Source organism: Anabrus simplex, chromosome 1 (assembly GCF_040414725.1).
Source record: "Anabrus simplex isolate iqAnaSimp1 chromosome 1, ASM4041472v1, whole genome shotgun sequence".
Taxonomy (NCBI): Eukaryota; Metazoa; Arthropoda; class Insecta; order Orthoptera; family Tettigoniidae; genus Anabrus; species Anabrus simplex.
Genome location: NC_090265.1, coordinates 616,462,565 through 616,484,679, shown reverse-complemented (window position 1 = coordinate 616,484,679; position 22,115 = coordinate 616,462,565).

Sequence of the window (22,115 nt, the reverse complement as noted above, 5' to 3'; positions counted from 1 at the left end):
CAGAATAAGTCAAGGCTCAACGAACATCTATTTTCGTTTCGTGTTGTAAGTTCGTAACTTCATCATGCACTTAAAATGGTTTCTTCTTTCATGCCCAACCAGGATTCGATCTCCTGCCTGGTCTCGCAGTAACTGTTAGTATTACCGGATTTCTGTAAGTCCATATGTTCGATCCTCCTCTTTATCATGAATTGAGGGCCAAAGATGGAAAACGGTGAAAGTGCCGAAATATGTGTTTTCTTGTAATAAGGGGAATTATTAGCCATGCCGCATATGGTGGTAACTTATGCATGTGCCTGAGGTAGAGCCACAGTCCAAAGTGCCCAGCTGAGTTTGGTAGGGAAGGGTGAATGTGTCAGCGTCTCACGCTGCAATTCTTCTGTGCTGTCCATTCTGTCAATGTGCTGTCATTCATGTATATTCTAATTTCTGAGCCACTTACTTAAATTAAACGTATGGAAACTAAATATTGTTGTGTAATTATATAAAATTTATTGGATGTAGTATACTTGCACTTCAAAGGCCGTATGTAATCATTAATTCCTTGTCTCCTTTGGTAGAGAAGGGTGAAAGTGTCATTGTGCTCGGGAACTCTCTTATTGGCGTTTACTCGAAAACATGTTTCTGCTACTTTCACCCTTTTCCATCTTTGGTCCTCAGTTTAAGGCTGGTCTAGAAGACATTTACTCTGTTTCATGACCAATGAATAACTGTCGTTTAGAAGTAAAAGGGCAGTATACGTAATGCTTGCAGTGTCTTGAAATGTTTTTCAACACCGACTCCCTGTGGTCCTGTAGTGCACACAATTTTTGAACTCCTACCTATCTCTGCCTACATATCATTTCTATTGTTTAAACCCCTAAATCACCGATCTCGATAGCTGCAGTCGCTTATGTGCGGTCAGTATCCATATTCGGGAGATGGTGGGTTCGAACCCCACTGTCAGCAGCCCTGAAGGTGATATTCCGTGGTTTCCCATTTTCACAGCAGGCAAATGCTTGGGCTGTACCTTAATTAAGGCCACGGCCGCTTTCTTCCCACTCCTAGCCCTTTCCTATCACATCGTCGTCGCAATTCCTACCTGTGTCGGTGTGACGTAAAACAACTTGTAAAAAATGTAAACCCCTAAATCGATTAAAATGCTTTTAATTTACTCCGAGAAATCAAAATATTTGCAGACTCGCTTTCAGTATCTTGAACAGTATACTTTAAAATACTTTTCAAACAAAATCCTAAAATCGAGAAGCTCTAAACCGTAAGTGCTTAAGGACCTCGCGTAGTAAACACGCTCGTAGTCTGTGTGCCACGAGATAGGAGACAGTATCCTTGCATCTGCTGAAAACAAAACTCTTCATTTTATTCTGTGATAACATTTCAGGGTTTGAATTATGCCGAAAGTGTCAGCTTCCATGTTGTATTTAATTAAATAGTGGTTACTGGAGCTTCCCCACTTCACATCAGAGCGGTTGCTAAAATTATATTCTGTGACGTTTACAGCAAAGAGATGAGTGATAATTTTTAAATTTCCCCCTAAATATTTAGCAAAATGAAAATAGTATTTTAATTGATAAATGCCTGTCAATGCGTAAAATTGAAGTTGCCTAAAATATAATTTTAGATCCTATTTGTTTTTCATGTTTAGCATGATTAGCTAGATGGCTTAGCTCTTGCCACCCCCCTCCCCCCAACCACCAAACGGCTGAGGTTCGAATCGTGGTCAATCGTGGGTCGATATTTGTATCTCAAGAATCACGTGACGAGCAGGCCTTAAATCCCGGCTAAAACCAAAATAAGCCTGGATGACTCGAGCGACCTCAAAAATAACTGGATAAAGCTGAAGAACGTTTCGTTTTACTTTTTCAAATGTGATAGCCTCTTTCAGACGCCTACAATACAATTTTTAGCACTTAAAAATTCGAGGTCTACTAATGAGGTAGAACTCTTAAAATGAAGTTGTGGCACATTCACAATTCTCCTCCTTTTTGTATTGTTGGTCTGAAGATATTTTTCCGTGGTTTCGCATTTTCACGCCAGGAAAATGCCGGGACTGTACCTTAATTAAGGCCACGGTCGCTTCCTTCCCACTCCTAGCACTTTTCTGTCCCATCGTCGCCATAAAACCTCTCTGAAATGAAATGGCGTATAGCTTTTAGTGCCGGGAGTGTTCGAGGACAAGTTCGGCTCGCCAGATGCAGGTCTTTTGATTTGACGCCCGTAGGCGACCTTCGCGTCGTGATGAGGATTAAATGATGAAGACGACACATACACCCAGCCCCCGTGCCAGCGGAATTAACCAATTAAGGTTAAAATTCCCCACCCTGCTGGGAATCGAACCCGGGACCCCTGTGCCAAAGGCCAGCACGCTAACCATTTAGCCACGGAGCCGGACATAAAACCTCTCTGTGTCAGTGCAACGGAAAGCAAATTGGGCCTAAATGATTTTTCATCATTTGATCATCATAGCCTACAGCTATTCGTGTCCTATCGCGTAGTAAAGCTCCTCCATGTCAAACAAGTTGTGCTTTCGAAATTTTGTCAAGTTTCTTGCCAAAATCTTCATCAGCAGAATCTTCGTCAGAAAACGCATGTTCTGAAGGGTCTATATGAAGGGTTTCCGATTTGTAAGGGCTCGAGGGCCACATGGGCAACCTTGGGCATGATCGCGGGCCGCACTTTAGTAATGGGCCAATTTTCGCAAAATTCCGCTTATAAAACAGAGGTGCCATTATGAAATAATATGCATAGTTCAAATGGAATAAAGGTTTAATAATTTTGATTGCTTACAGTGCTATTTAACAATTACATAAAAGAGTGAAATTAAAAATAAACACTATTATACCCAGGACAACTTAATTTGGAAGAAGAGCATCCAACAATGTCAGTTAATTTGAATTAATATTTGAGAAATGACAAACAGGAAGCAAAATACCTAAAGACAAACTGAAATTAATAATGCAGTCAAAACAAAGAGAAGGACGATTTAGTGAGAGCACTGTGAAGGGAGCAGTGATATTCAGTTGTAAGAGCCTAAAATCCCAGCAAAGTACTTTCGGGAGAACTTCCCTGAAAATTTCTAGTATGCAACCAGTACTACGAATGAGAGAAGAACGAAGAATTGAAACCACTTCTTACACCAATCTAGAGCCGGATTAAGGTGTTTGGGGGCCCTGGGCTATTCAAAAATGTGGGGTCCCTTCTTCGGAACATCACGTTAAGACTAGAATACTGAAGTCGTTATTGAACTACTTCCACGTAAATTGATGAATAGGGAAGTTACGAAATAGACTACAATGTTTCTCTATTTTCCATGTTAATATTTCACAATACCAAAACATATTTTACATTTGTCTCATCATCACTATCAAATCGACATACAAAACATAACTTGCGTTTTTTGGCAACACTAGGATATTTTCTATTATTATTATTATTATTATTATTATTATTATTATTATTATTATTATTATTATTATTATTATTATTTATATTAATATTATAAAGAGGAAAAATTTGTATATTTGTTTGTAACGGATAGGCTCAAACACTACTGAACAGATTTTAAAAAATTACTTCACCTCTAGAAAGTTACATTGCTAGTGAGTAACATGGGCTGTATTTTATTTTCAAAACAATTCGAGGTGGGGAAAACGGGGGGGGGGGGATATATAAAAATAATGGGCTAATATAAGCAAAATATCTAATTTGTCGTACAAGGACGAGACTAGCTCAGTTTAATCCCTTTGACGAAAAGAACAAAACTCGTTCTTTCGCAGTGCTCTTCGCAGAGTCTCAGTACCCACTTTATTTCCACACTCCTCTAAAAAAGCTGCTGCCAGTTTCGGGGCACTAATTTTCGGATTTCGTTTCCCATTCCGAAGCACAAACCGCTCCTTTCGTTCTGTCAGCCTTCTTGGTCTGCCTGTCTAGGGAAGTTAATCAATTCTGACTTCATGTTTGAATCGTTTTATTATATCTCCAATTATTGTTCTGCTTATGTTAAGCATCTGCGATATCTTTGTATGCGATTTACCTCGAGCATGATGGAATATCACGAGCTGGCGTTCTTCAAACGTGGTATTGTGTTGTCTTTTGCACCCCATTTAATACCAGTCCGCAACACTGCAGAAAATGATTTCGGCACGACGTGTCTTAATGGCACCGCACTATTGAACTGAACGTTTTGCAACGCTATCTGCCCTGTTTCTGCCAATTAACACAATGGCAATCCCGGCGTTTTGGGGTGACCGAATATATTTGAGGCGTGTCATTTCACCTATGGGCACCATATCCTTTCTTTTACAGCATACTGTACATCAATGTTCGCGATTCCTCTTCGACCTAAGCAGCCACATTACTTGGACACATTTGAATCGTTTGTTTCAGAAACGACACTTCTCCAACGTATCAAATTGTTCAGAAAACAGGAAAAACTGTCTGTAGTGTGTAATGTCATTTCTATCCTTCCGATATTTATTATGCTTATTCTACTGTTGAAATGACTATGACAGATAGGTTGTTTGTATAAATTAGTCCAATACGTTCCTTTACAGACTTTATTGAAAGTGGTGGAGACGTGCTGTTTCTGCAACAAACACCATTAATGAGAATATAAGGAAGTGTAACATTAATTTTAACATCATTTCAATTTCAAAAGGAATTTTATTAAATAAAGTACAAATTTTGTACTGAGGAAATACAGTGTTTAAACCCATTATTTAATAGTTATTTGTAAGACTTACTTATTTGCACATATTATGATTAGACCACATTGTATAGAAAAATAAACAGAAGAATACTCCTTTTATGTCCCTTTCCAAAGTTCAAAATATATATAAAACGAAACAACACAATATAATACAAGTAACATGTAAGTCTCTTATCTTTGAACAATGCTTCTCACTTCTATTGCACTGATGTTGTCCATGCAAACAGTTCATTATAAAACTCATGGTGTTCTCCTGGTATGTGAGATTCCAACTTCTTTATATCTGCAAATTTCTTTTCATTTAATGGAACACAGCCTTGTGGATAAACAAGTCTAGTTGGTAATACAGGGAGATGGGTTGCAGAAATAAGCAACTTGAAAGTATGAATGCACAGTCCATCAATACAGAATTTTCCTAAGACATGATTTGCCTCATACTGAAACTCCATAAATTGATTTATATGAATCGCGACTTTTTCATCTCTTTTCACACCTACTCCTATCGACTCAAGTGAAGGCAAAACAACACCTCTCCAGGATAAGTGTTCTTTCTGCACAAAACGGAAACTTTCATTCGCGACTGACAGGCAGAGATATGTGGTAGAAGTGTTTTTTCTGCACAGAATGGTAGCCCTTCGTGCATTAATCATGGCAGTATTAATAACTCATATAGTGTCAAAAAGTGGAGAAGTGCTGTTTCTGCAACAAACGATTCATTTGGTTTCACATTCTGATCATGGTTGTGTTATTGTCATCACTTTTTCGCGATTTTTAACAGTGGCCGAATATTTATGGGAGTGACTGTGGCCTATGTATTTTTTTTTATCTCGTAGGCTACTTCATCAGATTTCTTGTTGGAGTTCCTGTATGTTTTATGTTTTTCAACCCGTAATTTTTCGTGCTGTCGACACTACTTATTAATGTCTAAACGACAGGGAGGACTCTATGTCGGTTTGTTTGAAAGTAGGTCGTTAACCCTTGCTGTTCGGGTTGCCTACCTCACAGGCGTTACCCCAATTTTCCATTGGACCTATGAACATCTTTCCTTACTCATACCGTATTTTTTCAGAACCATTTCCTGGACATTGTCACTTTTCAGAATTCCTTAGTTCATGTTTACTCATCCGTCGTATTTCAGATATATGCTTCTAAGTTTCTGAAGCCGTCCATGCCTTCGCCATGACACCTACGCAGGTGTTGTATTCAAGTGGTTCCTACTGGCTCTTCTGCGCCTCTCATTTCCTTGGTACTCAATTATTCAAAGTTATATTCATTTACTATTCAGTAAAATTTCTCCGCCCTGCCGGGATTCGAACTCCAGCGCTCAGCATTTACACCCCAGTGCGTTACCTCAAGATCATACATCACTGCCACGAAAACCTTTGAAATCAAGTGTAATGAAGTGCAATAAATACAAGGCTTACTAAAATCCATTTCTACAAATAAAATTATCCTGAATTTTGTTTAGCATGAACCGTACTATAACAAACATACTATAAGTGACCTAAATAAAGTAGAATTGTTTTTCTTCTTCCTCTTAATCTGTTTACCCTCCAGGGTCGGTTTTTCCCTCGGACTCAGCGAGGGATCCCACCTCTACCGCCTCAAGGTCAGTGTCCTGGAGCTTCAGACTTTGGGTCAGGGGATACAACTGGGGAGAATGACCTGTACCTCGCCCAGGTGGCCTCACCTGCTATGCTGAACAGGGGCCTTGTGGAGGGATGGGAAGATTGGATGGGACAGGCAAGGAAGAGGGAAGGAAGCGGCCGTGGCCTTAAGTTAGGTACCATCCCGGCATTTGACTGGGGGAGAAGTGGGAAACCACGGAAAACCACTTCCAGGATGGCTGAGGTGGAAATCGAACCCACCTCTACTCTGTTGACCTCCCGAGGCTGAGTGGACCCCGTTCCAGCCCTCGTACCACTTTTCAAATTTCGTGGCAGAGCCGGGAATCGAACCCGGACCTCCGGGGGTGGCAGCTAATCGCGCTAACCTCTACACCACAGAGCCGGACATAATTGTTTTTAATAATGTAATAACGTCGGTAGTAGACCTAAATGCTTTGTTTTCTTTCGTAATCCGTTTATCGTCCAGGGTCGGTTTTTCCCTTGGACTCAGAGAGTGATCTCACCCCTTACCGTCTCATGTGCAGTGTCCTGGAGCGTGAGACTTTGGGTCGGTGAGATACAACTGCAGAGGAAGACCAGCAGCACACCAAGGTGACCTCACCCACTAAACATAACAGGGGCCTTGTGGCGGGATGGAAAGATTGAAAGGGATAGACAAGGAAGAAGGAAGGTACCGGCCGTCGGCCATGGCCTTAAGCTAGGAGAAGGGGAAAATCGCGGAAAACCACTTCAAGGATTGCCGGGGAGGGAATCAAGCCCCCCTCTACTTATTTGACCTCCCGAGACTGAGTGGAGCCCATTCCAGCCTTCGTAACACTTTTCAAAAATCGTGGCAGAAGTGAGGGCTAATAACACTAACCACTACGCCACAGAGGTGGACATATACGTCAATTATGGTGTCTTTTGTTTCTGCATTATGACTACAAAATCAAATTCATGGTACTTATACTTGAGTAATGGAGTTTCTTAGCTCCCTTCTCTTTAGAACTTCATTACCCAGTATCTCAATGACAACGTTCGACAGTGATGTGTGATCTCGGGATAAGGCGCCGGAAGAAGAGTGCGACCACTGGAGTTTGAATCTCAATAGGACGGAGCATTGTTACTGAATATAACTTTCAGTGATAGAGTGCCAGTCCGCCTCTGTGGTGTAGTGGTTAGCGTGATTAGCTGCCACCCCCGGTGGCCCGGGTTCGATTCCCGGCTCTGCCACGAAATTTGAAAAGTGGTACGAGGGCTGGAACGGGGTCCACTCAGCCTCGGGAGGTCAACTGAGTAGAGGTGGGTTCGATTCCCATCTCAGCCATCCTCGAAGTGGTTTTTCGTGGTTTCCCACTTCTCCTCCAGGCGAATGCCGGGATGGTACCTAACTTAAGGCCACGGCCGCTTCCTTCCCTCTTCCTTGCCTATCCCTTCCAATCTTCCCATCCCTCCACAAGGCCCCTGTTCAGCATAGCAGGTGAGGCCGCCTGGGCGAGGTACTGGTCATACTCCCCAGTTGTATCCCCCGACCAAGAGTCTGAAGCTCCAGGACACTGCCCTTGAGGCGGTAGATGTGGGATCCCTCGCTAAGTCGAGGGAAAAACCGAACCTGGAGGGTAAGCAGATGATGATGATGATGATGATGATGATAGAGTGCCAAGGAAGTGAAAGTTCCAGAGCACACAGTAGGAACAGCTTAGTAGAAGGTGTCATGGCGGAGACATGGATGGCTTCAGAAACTTAGAAGCAAGTATCTAAAATATGGCGGATGAGAAAATATGAACTAAGGAATTCTGAAAAGCAACAATGTCCAGGAAATGGCTCGGAAGAAATACGATAGGAGTAAGGGAATTGTTCAAGGGTTGAATTCAAAATGAGTGTAGCGTCTGTGATGTAGGCAACTCGCACAGCAGGGTTCAACGACCTACTTTTGAACAAACCGACATAGAGTCCTCCCTGTATTTTAGACAGCTGGTGTAATATACTCCGGTGGCCCCATCGACAGTGGATATATGAGCATGATACTAAAGAAGTCAGAAGGTCGACGGATGGTGGAGGGGGGGGGGGGTGTTTTATAATTACAAAATTATGATAGAACATAATGAAGTTGTGAGTGTGTGGTGTGCGCATCCATGAGTGTCGTAATAAGGACACTGATACAAGTGAATTAATGTTGATATTCAGATTGCAATACACAACAAAATCTTGCATTAAAATACAAAACAAACAAAAATGCAATCAAAGTCAACAGTTTCACAGTGAATGGTGAGTTCAGTTTACAATCTAAAATGCAACTTTTGAGGATTTTTAGAGATATGTTGGTTGTACAATTATGTCTCTCTGAATGTTCAAAAGAGCCAACACATTGAGTTGACTTACATTTCTTTATAGTCAGTTTCCATTTATTTTATTTTGCAAAACTGCTTTGGGATTGGGAGTTCTAGGCCCAGTACCTCCCCCCCCCCCCACCACCACCACCACTGACACAGCCCCTGTAATGTGGACTGTTGCTGCCACTATTGATTCCTAATTGTAAGAATACTTGATGTGGCTGGTGCTGGCCTGGTGTTATTAATGAAACTCCTCCGTGATCTGATACTTCGTGTTCATAGAGAAAATGACGGTTGTCCACCTCTTGTTTGAGCTTCTCAGTTTTAGCTGCTACTTTCCGTCGGACTGAATATGGAACATCCTCTTTTTCTTTCCCACCCCTAGCCTTTTTGTACCCCATTATCGCCATAATACCTATCTGTGTCCGTGCGATATAAAGAAGGTAGTAAAAATTCCAAATTATTGACAAAAACAAGAGTTAAAGGATCACATCATATTACGGTCCGCCTCTGTAGTGTAGTGGTTAGTGTGATTAGCTGTCATTCCCGGATTCCCGGGTTCAATTCCCGAGGTATGAGGACTGGAACGGGCTCCACTCAGCCTCGCGAAGTCAACTGAGAAGAGGGGGGTTCTATTTCCTCCTCAGCCATGCTCGAAGTGGCTTTTCGCGGTTTCCCACTTCTCCTCCGGGAAAATGCCTGGATGGTACCTAACTTAAGGGCACGGCCGCTTCCTTCCCTCTTCCTTCCAGTCTTCCCATCAACCACATGCTCCCTGTTCACTATAGTAGGTTAGGCCGCCTGGGCGAGTTACTGGTCCTCCTCCAGTTTGTATCCCCAAACTAAAAGACTCTCCCTCCAGGACAGTGCCCTTCAGGCGGTAGAGGTAGGATTCCTCGCCTAGTCCGAGGGAAGAAACTACTCTGGAGGGTAAACGGATTAAGAAAGGAAGAACAAAAGAAGAAAGAAAGAAAGAAAGAAAGAAAGAAAGAAAGAAAGAAAGACGGACATCATTATGACGATTATTTGAATAAAAGATAGTATTTTGGGTGCCCTTGAGAGTTGGTCATACCCGATGACGATAATAGTATAATAATAATAATAATAATAATAATAATAATAATAATAATAATAATAATAATAATAATAATAATAATAATAATAATGTTAATCGTTTTACGACCCACTAACTACTTTTACGACATTCGGAGACGCTGGCGTGCCGGAATTTTGTCCCGTAGAGAGAGCCTTTGACAAAGTAAACTGGAAACAACTCTTTAGGAACATGAAGAATATAGGACTGGACTGGAGGGACAGAAGACTCATTTTACTCCTGTACAAAAATCAAAGCAAAACATTAAAAATCAATGATATTGTTAAGACAATGGGGAGAAGGGGAGTGAGACAAGGTTGTGCGCTATCTCCATTTTTGTTCAACATGTTCATTGAGGAGGCCATATCAAAACTTAAGGAAAAAACCAAAGGAATTAAAATTAACGGACAACAAATCCACTGTATAAGGTTTGCCGATGGCATTGCATTAATTGCAGATTCAGAGAGGGAAATAAGTAGAATGCTAAGAGTTTTAATATCAACACTACAAGAATCAAAATTGAAACTGAACACCTCGAAAACAAAAGTATAGTTGTCAAGAAATCAACTGAAGAAATACCAATAAACATTAAGGTAGGTGATGAAAATGTACAACAAGTAAGTCAATTTTGCTACTTGGGAAGCATTATCACTCAGGACAACAGGTGCATCACAGAAATCAGGAGGAGGATTGCTCTAACTAAACAAGGATTCAGTAATAAGAAACAACTTCTGATAAGCAGGTACATTAACATTGAAATTAGGAAAGAATTTGCTAAAGTGTTTGTGTGGAGTGTTTTTTGTATGGTTGTGAAACATGGGTCTTAGAAAAATGGGATATAAAACGCCTGGAAGCAATGAAATGTGGATATAGAGGAGGATGCTGAAAATTAGTTGGACAGAGGAAAAGTCAAACAATAGGGTCCATCAGAAAATAGACGAAACAAGGGAATTGATCAACACTGTAGAAAAGAGGAAAATCAAAATCCGTGGCCACACACATCGACATATCACATTCCTCACGACTATGCTGGAAGGAAAAGTTCTGGGTATGAAGGGAAGAGAAAGGCAGAGGAAGAAGTATCTGGATTCCGTGATGGAAAGGTTGAATTTGAAAAAAAAAAAAATGTGTTAACCTGAAACGCTCAGCAGAGAAGAGACAAATGTGGTTGCAGCGACAAGGCCTTTCCTTTAGGATATGAATGAATGAGGAGTTCTTTTACGTGCCAGTAGTCTACCAACACAAGATTGACGTATTTGAGTACCTTGAACTGCCACCGGACTGAAGCATGATCGAATCCGCCAACTTGAGCTCAGAAGGCCAGTTCTTTAACGTCTGAGCTACCCAATCCGGCCGCCGTTCCTGAAATTAATTCTGAAGATTTTGTTCCACTGTGCTGAACGTTCTAAAGAAATGCCATGACAACCGTCTCACGAAGCAATCATTGATAATGTTGTTGACTTCACGTCCCACTGACTACATTTACGGTTCTCAGAGAGGTCTAGATGCCGGATTTTTGGCCATCTTTTACGTACCTACCGGTATATCTAACACACGAGGCTGGTATATTTGAGAACCTTCAAATACCACCTGACTTAGCCGCGATTGCATCTTTCAGATACACAAGAAACGTTCTGATTCATTAAACAGAATTGCTTTATGGTTGAGAATGTCGTGTTTCAGAAAATATAAGTGACAATGAAGGCCGTTTGAGAGGCCATCACCCCGTTGTACTTAAGTGTGCGAGAAATATGTTTGGTCCCTGCATTGTGTACTATTTGATGTATTTCTTTAGGTTAGGTTCGGCCACTAAAAGGCGTCGAATTGTTATCTGCTTCAAAATGCAGTGCATATCATTTTAAGATGAATGCTGGTGGTATTCGAATACACTTTCCAAAGTCTTTTTTGTTTTTTAGCTATTTGTTTTACGTCGCACCGTCACAGATATGTCTTGTGGAGACGATGGGACAGGAAAGGCCTAGGAATGGGTAGGAAACGTCCGTGACTTTAGTTAAGGTACAGCCCCAGCATTTGCCTGGTGTGAAAATGGGAAGCCACGGAAAACCATATTCAGGGCTGCCGACAGTGGGGTTCGCGCCCACTATCTCCCGAATACTGGATACTGGCCGCACTTACGCGACTGCAGCTATCGAGCTCGGTTCCAAAGTCTAATCAGGTCTGTTAATATAGGGGGAGTTTCTTTGAGAAACTGCCCAGCAGACTAATTCAATCACACACGAAATGATTCGTAAAGAAAAAAGTTGAGAAAATTTCCTGCAGTGGTGTACTGAGCTCCCAATTCGAAAGATAAGTATCTACCCTTGCAAGAAAAGGAGAAAAATACTTCGAAAATTAAGTTGACTTTGAGGAGAGATAAAATGTACTGTCTTATTTTTTTATTTAACTGTTCACCGTTCGAACCTCCGTGGCTCAGGCGCAAGCGTGCCGGCCTCTCACCGCTGGGTTCCGTGGTTCAAATCGCGGTCACTCCATGTGAGATTTGTGCTGGACAAAGCGGAGGCGGGACAGATTTTTCTCCGGGAACTTCGGTTTTTCCTGTCATGATCACTTCCAGTGACACTCTGCAATATCATTTCATTTCATCTGTCATTCATTAATCATTACTCCAGAAGAGTGCGACAGGCTTCGGCAGCTGGCACAATTCCTATCCTCACCGCTAGATGGGGGCTTCATTCATTCCATTCCTGACCCGGTCGAATGACTGGAAACAGCCTGTGGATTTTTGTTCAACGTTCATTCATCATTAACACAAAAAGGTCAATGTTGTGCTGAAACTATATGCTATCTGTTAGTCAGAACTTCTCACTTGACGTCGTAGGGAAAATTATGGTTAAATATATCTCACATTAGTTAGTGTACTCGATTGTTAACAATTTCTGTATAAAAGGTGGGGGCTGCTTGGCCGAGGCGGTAAGGGCGTGCTCGGCTCGTCCGGAAAGACGTCGTAAATTTTTTTTGTATATTTTGAAATTTCAGTACAATTACCGTAATTTTTCAGTAGTCTCCTGAAATTAAATTTTGAAAAATGATGTTTCACTTTTTACATTATGTTTGAGTCTTGCTCAATGAAATACGATCAATACTGCTAATTTTATGAGTAAAATGGTATGAAATATATAATGATTACCTTTGTTTTTTAATAATTCATGACTGTAATATAGCAGGGAAACGCCTGTCACTTAAGAGAAAAATGCTTAACAGTTCTAGGGTTAAAATCGCAGACCAGGCCGGAAATCGTGCACGTGACCCCCTGGACCAAATTCCAGCACGCTAACCATTTAGCCATGGAGACAGACAGAACAAGAGTTGACCAAAGGAGATCAGATGGGAAGATGAAAGTGAGGAGCCTGACAAGCAAGTGATGGATATGGGTGAGATACGGCTATTCTCACGTAGGGTAAAACAGGGTAAACACCCACTCCCCCAATGCCACTACAGCTCTTGAAGGGTGTTGGCCTACCAAACACCTGCTGCTCAGCCCGGAAGGCCTGCAGATTACGAGGTGTCGTGTGGTCAGCACGACGATTCCTCTCGGCCGTTATTCTTGGCTTTCTAGACCGGGGCCCCTATCTCACCGTCAGATAGCTCCTCAATTCTAACCACTTAGGCTGAGTGGACCTCGAACCAGTCCTCAGGTCCAGGTAAAAATCTCTGATCTGGCCGAGAATCAAACCCGGGGCCTCCGGGTAAGAGACAAGCACGCTACCCCTACATCACGGGGCCGGCGTAAAATAGGGTAGTATAACATATTTGGAACAAGCATTGTTGTAAATATTCCCTCTAATATACAGCATCAACATACCTATATTTACTTAATTCTAATGTAAGTGTATGTTTATTTTCTCGAGTCATGCAAAGGATCGGATTCACCTTTGTCAGGTGATTGTAACTGCCGAAATTAAACACGTGAGAGACGCACAAAAAATCACCTTATATTATTCTAATACAAAGACAAATAATGTGTCAATTACACTGACTGACAGAGCAAATGCAACACCAAGAAGGAGTGGTTCGAAAGGGATGAAAGTTGGGAAAAAAACAGAGACGGCACGGACGAATAATTGATGTTTATTTCAAACCGATATGCAGGTTACACAATGCGCACGGCATCGACTCAGTAGGATGTAGGACCACCGCGAGCGGCGATGCACGCAGAAACACGTCGAGGTACAGAGTCAATAAGAGTGCGGATGGTGTCCTGAGGGATGGTTCTCCATTCTCTGTCAACCATTTACCACAGTTGGTCGTCCGTACGAGGCTGGGGCAGAGTTTGCAAACGGCGTCCAATGAGATCCCACACGTGTTCGATTGGTGAGAGATCCGGAGAGTACGCTGGCCACGGAAGCATCTGTACACCTCGTAGAGCCTGTTGGGAGATGCGAGCAGTGTGTGGGCGGGCATTATCCTGCTGAAACAGAGCACTGGGCAGCCCCTGAAGGTACGGGAGTGCCACCGGCCGCAGCAACGCAGCACATGCTGCACGTAGCGGTGGGCATTTAACGTGCCTTGAATACGCACTAGAGGTGACGTGGAATCATACGCAATAGCGCCCCAAACCATGATGCCGCGTTGTCTAGCGGTAGGGCGCTCCACAGTTACTGCCGGATTTGACCTTTCTCCACGCCGACGCCACACTCGTCTGCGGTGACTATCACTGACAGAACAGAAGCGTGACTCATCGGAGAACACGACGTTCCGCCATTCCCTCATCCAAGTCGCTCTAGCCCGGCACCATGCCAGGCGTGCACGTCTATGCTGTGGAGTCAATGGTAGTCTTCTGAGCGGACGCCGGGAGTGCAGACCTCCTTCAACCAATCGACGGGAAATTGTTCTGGTCGATATTGGAACAGCCAGGGTGTCTTGCACATGCTGAAGAATGGCGGTTGACGTGGCGTGCGGGGCTGCCACCGCTTGGCGGCGGATGCGCCGATCCTCGCGTGCTGACGTCACTCGGGCTGCGCCTGGACCCCTCGCACGTGCCACATGTCCCTGCGCCAACCATCTTCGCCACAGGCGCTGCACCGTGGACATATCCCTATGGGTATCGGCTGCGATTTGACGAAGCGACCAACCTGCCCTTCTCAGCCCGATCACCATACCCCTCGTAAAGTCGTCTGTCTGCTGGAAATGCCTCCGTTGACGGCGGCCTGGCATTCTTAGCTATACACGTGTCCTGTGGCACACGACAACACGTTCTACAATGACTGTCGGATGGGAAATCACGGTACGAAGTGGGCCATTCGCCAACGCCGTGTCCCATTTATCGTTCGCTACGTGCGCAGCATAGCGGCGCATTTCACATCATGAGCATACCTCAGTGACGTCAGTCTACCCTGCAATTGGCATAAAGTTCTGACCACTCCTTCTTGGTGTTGCATTTGCTCTGTCAGTCAGTGTAATAACACAAATTGCACGTAGGCATATGACCATTGACCTTGACAAGATTCGAATGCTGTTATGGAATAACATTTACAGTTCAGCCTACTCTCTGTTATTGCTCAACTCATCAGTTACTTAGCCTAACACATAATCTAACCTATTGGCCCTAGTAACCTGTATTTCTCACAGACAAGCTGTTTTCTCCCTTTGGCTCCTGTACATTGTGTAATTCGTGGTGGTACTGGTTATTGTTTTAAGAAGAAGTGCAACTAGATAACCATCCTCCCGTTTCTTAACAGACCGTGGATCAACATTTGCTTGGTATAAAAATGAGGAAACCACGGAAAACCATCTTCGGAGCTACCGATAGTGGGGTTCGAATCCACCATTTTCGGATTGCAACCACGCACCCTCACCACACAGCCAACTCGGTGATGGCTTTGAAATTCCAACTAGACAATCAAACGGACACAGAAAACGATATTCTTGAGAACAATGACGTCTGACACCTATTCCAGAAGCAAAAAAACGTTGGATGGTGACAGTAATTAGAATGAAATTGTCACGTCATCAAGAAGTGAAAACAATAAGAAAACATTCAAATTGCAACAATTAGTCATGGGTTTTTTGAAATGGTTTAGTGTAATTTTGGGCATCGCATGCGTCAGGAGAGTGTTGCACATAAAGAGCTTGGAAACGTTTTTGCGCTTGAGAACATTAGCCGACTCTAATATTCACCGGTAGGAATGTCATTATCTTTTGACTCCATACACAGCGAGAGATGTTTTTTCTTCTTTTCTGTGAAGCAGCCAGCTCTTCTTTCTTCTATGGTTCTTGACATCTTTTGTGTGCTCCGTGAGCAACAGAGGTGTCGATATCGATATAAATAAGATCGTAACGACCGTGTGTCCGTACATTGATTATTTTGGCGAAACTTTCGTTTAGTTATCCGTTTCAGGTTTAATAATGACCACTTGTATATTTCTTAGCTTTGTGTCTGTGTATTGAGTTCTCATAACTGATAAATTATTGGATAAATTTTCTATCCAACTTTATATTTAGAAACCACCAGTCCTTGGGTACGTTTCAGGACCAATATTATTTCTCAAGCCCGGATTGGTTTGGGGCCTTATAAGAAGTCGAAACAGTGATTTTACCCGCCCTTAAAATGTACAATACGAACTTTAATGGGAAACTACCAGCCTTAATGGAAATCAATTTCTAAAAACTTTGGTCTCATGTGCACCTTTTCGATAGGAGGATAGCAAGAGAGATGTCATTAACGGACTGATTTACAGGCTGTCATTTTGTTTCAATATGGGTTAAAGGGTTTGATTAAAGAGACATTTTATATCAATATGGATTAAAGGGTTTGATTAAAGAGAAATTTTATTTCAATATGGGTTAAAGGGTTTGATTAAAGAGACATTTTATTTCAATATGGGTTAAAGGGTTTGATTAAAGAGACATTTTATTTCAATATGGGTTAAAGGGTTTGATTAAAGAGACATTTTATTTCAATATGGGTTAAAGGGTTTGATTAAAGAGACATTTTATTTCAATATTGGTTAAAGGGTTTGATTAAAGAGACATTTGATTTCAATATGGGTTAAAGGGTTTGATTAAAGAGACATTTTATTTCAATATGGGTTAAAGGGTTTGATTAAAGTGACATTTTATTTCAATATGGGTTAAAGGGTTTGATTAAAGAGACATTTTATTTCAATATGGGTCAAAGGGTTTGATTAGAGAGACATTTTACTTCAATATGGGTTAAAGGGTTTGATTAAAGAGACATTTTATTTCAATATGGGTTAAAGGGTTTGATTAAAGAGACATTTTATTCTTTTTGACAGAACAGATAATAAGGGAGGTTATCTTCAACGATTGGTTTCATGAGTCTTCAGTCACAGCGCCACTCCTGGTTTCAGATGAACAACAATATGTAACAGAGAAGTAGGGAGAATTACGCACACCTTCAGACCAGAAAGTGTAGCGTTCAATGAACTCTGTGATCATCCTCCAACTGTCTTCACTTTGTTCAACTTTGTCGTACCTCACGTTATTGCCACGTACTTTCGTGGAAGAATATCAATTTAACCTGTCGTACCTTTGAATATAGGCATGTAACTTCGCATAAATTCATGAGGGAATCGTGAAATCGATTACCAATTCCCTTGCGGAGAACGGGTATATATTCTAGTCTGGAATAAACTGTGATAATTTCAGCTAATAATTATGGATCAACATAACGGTGAAGTTATTCTTTAATTACAGTAAAGCAATATCTCTTCTGGCCTATTGACTACATTACTACAATTGTAGGGGATCCACTGTACTGTATGTACAAGTCAACTCAAGACTATGTCAATGTTGTTTCAACTTTCGTATTTGTTTGTTTATTTATTTCACGATCGCAAGGAAAAGGCTAATTATTCTTCGACCGGGCGAGTTGGCCGTGCGGTTAGGGGCGCGCAGTTGTGAGCTCGCATCCGGGAGATAGTGGGTTCGAATCCCACTGCCGGCAGCACTGAAGATGGTTTTCTGTGGTTTCCCATTTTCAAACCAGGCAAATGCTGGGGCTGTATCTTAATTAAGGCCACGGCCGCTTCCTTCCCATTCCTAAGCTTTTCCTCCCCATCGTCGCCATATGACCTATCTGTGTCGGTGTGACGTAAAGCAATATATATATTTCGACTAAGCTTCATACACTGACTGACAGAGCAAATGCAACACCAAGAAGGAGTGGTTCGAAAGGGATGAAAGTTGGGGAAAAAACAGAGACGGCACGGACGAATAATTGATGTTTATTTCAAACCGATGTGCAGGTTACACAATGCGCACGGCATCGACTCAGTAGGATGTAGGACCACCGCGAGCGGTGATGCACGCAGAAACACGTCGAGGTACAGAGTCAATAAGAGTGCGGATGGTGTCCTGAGGGATGGTTCTCCATTCTCTGTCAACCATTTGCCACAGTTGGTCGTCCGTACGAGGCTGGGGCAGAGTTTGCAAACGGCGTCCAATGAGATCCCACACGTGTTCGATTGGTGAGAGATCCGGAGAGTACGCTGGCCACGGAAACATCTGTACACCTCGTAGAGCCTGTTGGGAGATGCGAGCAGTGTGTGGGCGGGCATTATCCTGCTGAAACAGAGCATTGGGCAGCCCCTGAAGGTACGGGAGTGCCACCGGCCGCAGCAACGCAGCACATGCTGCACGTAGCGGTGGGCATTTAACGTGCCTTGAATACGCACTAGAGGTGACGTGGAATCATACGCAATAGCGCCCCAAACCATGATGCCGCGTTGTCTAGCGGTAGGGCGCTCCACAGTTACTGCCGGATTTGACCTTTCTCCACGCCGACGCCACACTCGTCTGCGGTGACTATCACTGACAGAACAGAAGCGTGACTCATCGGAGAACACGACGTTCCGCCATTCCCTCATCCAAGTCGCTCTAGCCCGGCACCATGCCAGGCGTGCACGTCTATGCTGTGGAGTCAATGGTAGTCTTCTGAGCGGACGCCGGGAGTGCAGGCCTCCTTCAACCAATCGACGGGAAATTGTTCTGGTCGATATTGGAACAGCCAGGGTGTCTTGCACATGCTGAAGAATGGCGGTTGACGTGGCGTGCGGGGCTGCCACCGCTTGGCGGCGGATGCGCCGATCCTCGCGTGCTGACGTCACTCGGGCTGCACCTGGACCCCTCGCACGTGCCACATGTCCCTGCGCCAACCATCTTCGCCACAGGCGCTGCACCGTGGACAAATCCCTATGGGTATCGGCTGCGATTTGACGAAGCGACCAACCTGCCCTTCTCAGCCCGATCACCATACCCCTCGTAAAGTCGTCTGTCTGCTGGAAATGCCTCCGTTGACGGCGGCCTGGCATTCTTAGCTATACACGTGTCCTGTGGCACACGACAACACGTTCTACAACGACTGTCGGCTGAGAAATCACGGTACGAAGTGGGCCATTCGCCAACGCCGTGTCCCATTTATCGTTCGCTACGTGCGCAGCACAGCGGCGCATTTCACATCATGAGCATACCTCAGTGACGTCAGTCTACCCTGCAATTGGCATAAAGTTCTGACCACTCCTTCTTGGTGTTGCATTTGCTCTGTCAGTCAGTGTATTTAGAGTCTAACTAACCATTCAAAAAGAGGTTTTAAGATACATTATGATCTTTTTTATACTTGTTTAACGTCGTACTAACACGTCGAAGGTTCTTTGGCGACGGAAAGATGGGAAATGGCTAGGATTGGGAAGGTACTGTAGTGGCCGTAGCCTTAATTAAGGTTTGCCAACATTTGTGAAAATGGGAAATCACGGAAAACCATCTGTAGAACTGTCAACGGTGGGATTCGAACCCTCTGTCTCCCGAAAGCAAGCTTACAGCTACGTGACCCTAACCGCACAGCCAACCAGCTCGGTTACTTATGATTTAAAAATCACTCATTAGACCGGGAATTTATAGCAAGAGCTCACCGGCTATTTATTGGGCTGATTGGCTCAGATGATAGAGAGCCGTCTGTCTGGGCCCAAGTGGGCGGGTTGGATCCTAGCTCAGTCCGATAGTATTTGAAATTGCTCAAATATACTAGCCTCGTGTCAGTAGATTTACAGGCACGTGAAAGAATTCATTTTGTGCTTACTCTTGAAATAACGGCGAGGTAGGGGTAAAAATATTTTTCTCTGGGACTTATAATTTAGCTCAACTGGCTGGCAATCTTTCAGGTTAGCGCTGAGTCAACGTTTAGTAATGCTGCAGTCTTCCTGCAACTGCTCACATGCCACCAAGATACTCATGTTCCTCATAATTTTTTTCCAATTTCCTGGCGTCTGCACTTCGAGCCGATTTGGCTCAGTTTCACGACCGGGTGTCAGTGTGAAGCGTTACATGTAAATGAAGATATGAATTAAGACGATAACCAACATCCAGTTCACGAGCAAGAGGAAATAACCTTTTTTGTGGCTTTACGTCGCACCGACACAGATAGGTCTTATGGCGACGATGGGAGAGGAAAGGCCTAGGAGTTGGAAGGAAGCGGCCGTTGCCTTAATTAAGGTACAGCCCCAGCATTTGCCTGGTGTGAAGAGGGGAAGCCACGGAAAACCATCTTCAAGGCTGCTGACAGTGGGATTCGAACCCACTATCTCCCGAATGCAAGCTCACAGCCGCGCGCCTCTAACTGCATGGCCAACTCACCCGGTGAGGAAATAACTAAACGCAACTAAAATCCTCCGCCCAGCGGAGGATCGAAGCTGGGACTCTGTGAACTGCAGGTCGCTAGGTTGACCATACAGCTGAGGAGCCAGACAAAACTAAAACACGTGTATACTCTCTAAAAGAAGCTGGTGAGCTTCTACAGCCTACCTGCTGTTTCTCCTCCTCCTCTTTCTCTGCCTTCGGCTCATATTTATGTGTGACTCCTTCCGTTGAACCTTGCCTTCCTGTCCCCTGTAATTACTCCGTCAGTTTTTATAGTGCCCGAGTGTTATTTAGCACTACATAATGTGTTGCACTTGCACACAGCCCCAAATGAGAGCTAGCGTGCAAACACCTTTAATGCCAGCTCCAAAATGACATTAGCGCCTGCCTGTCATAAGTATCTTTCTTTTATTGTAATTTACTAAGAGTTGTGTTTTTCAATAGTTCTGACATATATGAGGGTACGTCATCATACATGAATTAAGAGAGAACAAGTTAGAACTGTAAGGCCATCTTAAATCATGCTTACATCTGAATAACGATCTGGTCAAGTGTGGTGAATTGTGGCCGATCACCTTGAAATAACATACAATTTAAATAAATAATTGATATAAAAATTCGGAATTACTTTAATCTTTTATATTCCGCTGGTAGAATAATTTCCCATCTTCGTAAGTTGCATTTTTTGTCACTCACAAAGGGAGGGCCTGGCATATGCCTCACCGATTTTGATAATCAGGGACGTTCTATATTGAAAATAAGGAGACACGTGTTTCGGCGAGACACTCCCTAGTTTTTGAACAAATCGAGGTCAAATGTGATGACGGAAAAACGTATTTGCAATGCTATACATTGAAAGATCGTCTTAAAACGTGTTTACCGAGCTCGATAGCTGCAGTCGCTTAAGTGCGGCCAATATCCAGTATTCGGGAGATAGTGGGTTCGATCCCCACTGTCGGCAGCCCTGAAGATGATTTTCCGTGGTTTCCCATTTTCACATCAGACAAATGCTGGGGATGTACCTTAATTGAGGCCACGGACGCTTCCTTCCAATTCCTAGGCCTTTCCTGTCCCATCGTCGCCATAAGACCTATCTGTGTCGGTGCGACGTAAAGCAAATAGAAGAAAGTTTTAGTACCTTCAACCTCATGGAATACAGAAATACGATACTTCTGATATATAAATGCCAATGAGACATGTATAATTTCGGTAAAATCATCTCATGAAGGCTACCACAAGAGGCATATCGCAGAAATATTGAACATTACATGAAGATTGTTAATCATACCTCCCGATATTTTACTTGTACTTCATAAAAAAGAGACAAAGAAAACTATCCTGATCATCAGAATATTCTCAGATTCACCGAAAAAGCATTTGAATGGAAAAAAATATACAGCCACGGGTTTGGTACCCTGAAGACGACCTCGCTCTGCTACAGCATGAAAACACATAAACGTTAATAACTCTAATATTATTAACTTCGGACCCGTCGGCTCCATAGCTAAATGGTTAGCATGATGGCATTTGGTCACAGGAGTCCCGGGTTCGATTCCTGACAGGTTCGTGGATGTTAACGATAATTTGTTAATTCCGCTGGCAGAGGAGCTGGGTGTATGTGTCGTCTTCACCATCATTTCATCCTCATCACGACGCGCAGGGCGCCTACGGGAGCCAAATCCAAAGGCCTTCATCTGGCGAGCCGAACTTGTCCTCGGACACTCCCGGCACTGAAAGGCATACGCCATTTCATTTTTTCAACT